We start from the raw sequence: 5,000 nt of genomic DNA on the forward strand, positions 1-5,000 counted from the left end.
TGGTCGCTGCGGCTCGACCATATTCGGATCTGGTATATGCTTACGCAACATCGATACATGAAATACCGGATGCATAGGCATATCGTGTGGAAGTTCTAGTCTATAGGCTACTTCTCCAACTCTGGCGACAATTCGGTATGGCCCAATATAACGAGTAGCTAGCTTCCCAATTTTTCCAAATCGATCCTTTCCTTTTTGTGCAGCTACTTTCAAGAAGACTAAATCATTTACTGCAAAAATGACTTCTCTTCTTCCGCGGTCTGCATACTTCTTTTGTCGGTCTTGAGCCTTCTTCATATTGGTTTGAATTATCCTTACTTTCTCTGCAGCCTCATCTACTATTTCTGGACCAAGAATTCTTCTCTCACCAACTTCTGCCCAACATACTGGCGTTCTACAAGGTCGACCATACAATGCTTCGTATGGTGACATACCAATACTAGAGTGGTAGCTATTATTGTAGGAGAATTCTATCAGCGGCAAAAACTTTTCCCACGAACCATTCCAGTCTAAGATACACAACCTTAACAGATCTTCCAGAGTTCTAATGGTTCTTTCGGTTTGGCCATCGGTTTCTGGATGAAACGCTGTACTCATATGCAAATCAGTTCCCAAGGCTTGTTGAAAGGCTCGCCAAAATTCAGCTGTAAAGCGCGGGTCTCGGTCTGAAACTATGTTTGCTGGTACCCCATGAAGCTTTACTATTTCCTCCAAATACAGCTCTACTAACGTCTCAACTTTGTCTGTAAGTTTCATCGGTAGGAAATGAGCAGATTTGGTGAGACGATCGACAATCACCCAAACTGCATCATTCCCACGGCCGGGTGCTCGAGGTAAACCAGAAATAAAGTCCATCGCTACTGCATCCCATTTCCATTCAGGGATAGGTAAGCTTTGAAGTAAGCCACCTGGGACTTGGTGTTCAGCTTTTATCCGCTGGCAACTCTGACACTCAGAAACCCATATGGCAACATCTCTCTTCATCCCTGGCCAGTGGTAATATCTTCTGATATCTCGATACATCTTTGTGCTTCCGGGATGAATGCTTAAGAGAGAATGGTGTGCAGTCCTTAGAATCTCCTCTTGGAGTCCTTCTCCTTTCGGAACAGTTATTCGACCATTGAGTAACAAGTTCCATCACTTGCAACTTGATATCCTCCGAAGTTTCCTTCATTCAACTGCTCTCGTATCTTCTTCAGGTTCACATCTCTCATTTGATATTCTCGGATACGAGAAAGTAAACCAGCTTGGCTTACTGCTTGTAGTCCTAGAGGTTCTCTTTCCTCTCCTTCTAAGGCAGCCAAACTAATCATTTTGAATTCCGCTTCCAGGTTCTGGAGTTCTTTTTCAATATCTACATCAACTTTCCTTCTGCTCAACGCATCAGCAACAACGTTGGCTTTTCCTGGATGATATAGGATCTGCATGTCGTAATCAGCTATGAACTCCATCCATCGTCTTTGCCTTAGGTTCAAATCAGGTTGAGTGAAAAGATACTTAAGGCTTTTATGGTCAGTGAACACTTGGATCTTCTCACCATACAAGTACGATCGCCAAATCCGAAGGGCAAATACTACTGCAGCCATCTCTAGGTCATGTGTCGGATAATTCACTTCATGCTTTCTTAGTTGCCTAGATGCATAGGCGATTACCTTATCTTCCTGCATCAGCACACAACCTAAACCAACATGAGATGCATCCGTATACACGGTGTATGGTTGGTTAGGCTTAGGCAATGATAAGATAGGTGCAGTCGTCAAAGCTTCTTTAAACTTTTCGAATGCTTTCTCGGTTTCTATCTCCATTCATAATCAATCCCTTTACCGGTAAGACGAGTGAAAGGCTTTGATATGCTTGCAAATCCTTGGACAAACTTTCTGTAATAGCCGGCCAATCCGAGAAAACTTCGAATCTCGGTAACAGAAGTCGGATGCGGCCATTCCTTAATAGCAGCTATCTTTTTTGGATCGACGGCAACTCCTTCTTCTGACACTCGATGTCCTATGAAGCCAACTTCTCTTTTCCAGAAACGACATTTACTAAGCTTAGCAAAAAGCTTTTGATCTCGGAGACGCTCCAAAACTAGTCGTAGATGCCTTTCGTGTTCTTCTGCACTTCGGGAATATATGAGGATGTCGTCAATGAATATGATAACAAACTCATCCAGGTAATCCCGAAATACTTCATTCATCAGTCGCATAAATGCAGCCGGGGCATTGGTAAGACCAAAAGGCATTACTACGAACTCAAAGTGTCCATAGCGGGTTCTAAAGGCGGTCTTCATGATATCGGTTTCGGAAATCGGAATCTGATGATAACCCGAAGCTAAATCAATCTTCGAAAACCATCTTGCGCCTTGTAACTGGTCTAACAGCTCATCAATTCTTGGGAGTGGGTACTTGTCTTTTATGGTTACGTTATTGATCCCACGATAATCAATACATAACCGCATGCTTCCGTCTTTCTTCTTTACAAATAGCACGGGTGCTCCACATGGTGATGAACTAGGACGTATGAAACCTTTGTCTAACAAATCAGCTAACTGCTGCTTCAACTCAACGAGTTCTGCTGGTGCCATTCGGTATGGTGCCTTTGCTATTGCATCTGATCCGGGTTCTAAGGTTATACTAAAGGGGTTACTCCTCGATGGCGGCAATCCCTCTAATGCCTTAAACACGTCCTCATATTCTTTAACTACTGGTATTTCTTCCATGATCTGCTCTTTCTCGTCTTATACTGGTCCAGCAACTAAGGTCACTAAGTATACTTCTTCACCCTTCTCCAAAAGGCTTTCAATTCTCAATGCTGACACTAATGACGCTCCAACACTGGGTACTATGCCATGGTAAGCTAAAGGGGGTTGGGTATCTCTCTCAAAAACAATCTTCCCTCGACCACAATCAAGGTGAGCTCGGTAACTTGACAGCCAATCCATCCCTAAGATTACCTCATACCTCTCTAAGGGGAGAACTAACAAATCAGCCGGAAAAATCATATCTTGGATAATGATTGGAACTCTTAGAATACAGCCTTCAGTTTCAAGAACTTGATCTCCGGGAGTTAGAACAGGAATGGATAAATTCACCTTAGTGAATTCTCCATCGAATCGGGATGCTACTTCGGGAGCTACAAAACTATGTGTTGCTCCTGAATCGAAAAGGATGTGGGCGGATATTTCACCCACAAGCAAAGTCCCTGTCAATAATTGACTTTACCGTCAATTACTTACTCAACCACTTTTATTATTATTATTATTTTTTATATCACTAATTCACAAATCATTAAAAAAAATTATGCAACACTCAATTGGGTAAGAAAACCAACCTGAAATTGGACCCTGAGGTGGTCCGGATGGTCCTGGTAACTCTAAAGCGTAAGCCCTACCAGCAGTGGCTTGACGCTTAGCAGGAGGTAAGGGTAAAGGTGGGTTAACTGGTCTGGCGGGTCGAGCACTCGAAACAACAGGCTGAGCAAGATGAGTGCGTGGACATGATGTCGCGTAATGTCCTCGCTCTCCACACGTGAAACAAGTGATGTGAGATGGTAGAGCCGGTTGGAACTGTCCCACGGTCGGACAATCTCTCCTAACATGGCCCAGCTGGCCACAAGTGAAACAAGTTGGGGTTCTAGGTCTAGGACCTCCAGATCGACCTCCCCGAAAAGCTCTACCTCCCCGTCCTCGCTGCACAGCAGAATGCGGCTGAGGCTGGAATGGAACAGATGGACGTCTAGGTTGTGTGGCATTGCTAGAAGAAGCTCTCTCAGCAGCAATGGCCTCCTCAACGTTTACAGCACGCTCAACAAGATCAGCAAGCCTATGAAACTCTACTGCCTCAAGTCTGCTCCTGATATATGGGTTAAGTCCTCGAAGGAACTTACGGATAATCATCATTTCGTCCTCTCGACCATAGTGGACATACTTCCTGAGACGGGTGAACTCTGCCTCATCCTTCCTAACAGATAATCCTCCCTGAACTAGCTCCATGAATTTAATCTCCAATCGATCACGGGCTTCCGGTGGGAAGTACTTTCGAACGAACGTTGTACGGGAGTCAGCCCAACTCAGATTGAAGTCTCCAAAGTTCCTCTCTACGCATAACCACCAACTGATGGTGTCCTTCTATAAATAATAAACAGCCACGTCTTTTTTAAATTCTTCCGAACAACGGGTTGCAGCAAAGTTCTGCTCGAGATTGTGAAGCCATGCATCAGCTTCAAAGGGATCAGTGCCTCCCTGGTAATGCTTCGTCCCCAAGTTCTTCATAATCATGACTATCTTCAGGAAGTCCGGGTGAGAAGTGGTAGGTACTGGAGCTGGCTGAGCACGCTGTGCTTCTCGCTGTGCATTCAGTGCTTGATATTGCAAATTCACCATCTCCGCCATCAGTTCCAGAAGTGCTATCATAGCTGGATCGGTTGGCGCTGGTTGAGGTTGTGCTGCCGGAATAGGTGCGGCAGGGGCCGGTGGAATATGAGCGGCATGAGCTGGTGGAATATAAGTGGCAGGAGCTGCGGGATGATCTCCATGCACTGGACTATCGTGTACCACATCCACCTCGATGTCCATAAAGTATGGGTCTTGAGACAAAGGAATGTGCTCCGGTGCCTGATCATATGACCCTTCAGACGGGTCAGTCTCAAAGCTAGAGCCTGAAGATGTAGCCTTAAAGCTAGGAGTCGGAAGTGGTGCCGGAGTAGATGGCGGCGAGGAGTCTGAAGATGATGAAATAGGTATCGGTAGATAATGTCCACCACGATGTGCCTGTCTCGGTGGCATCTGCAACAAAAGATCATGGTAAGTTTCTACCCAGGTCTATCTATTTATAAAAGAAGGAACAAACCAGCATATCCTAATTATCCTTGCGACACATTTTCTGACTCAAAAGTTTTTTAAAACAAGTCCCATTCTAGCATCGTATAACAATGCTCTGATACCACCTTTGTGACACCCCCGATCGTAGATAACCGGAAATGACACGGTCGATGTTCCCTGATGGTCG

This window comes from Brassica napus, unplaced genomic scaffold (genome assembly GCF_020379485.1).
Source record: "Brassica napus cultivar Da-Ae unplaced genomic scaffold, Da-Ae ScsIHWf_447;HRSCAF=680, whole genome shotgun sequence".
Classification (NCBI taxonomy): domain Eukaryota; kingdom Viridiplantae; phylum Streptophyta; class Magnoliopsida; order Brassicales; family Brassicaceae; genus Brassica; species Brassica napus.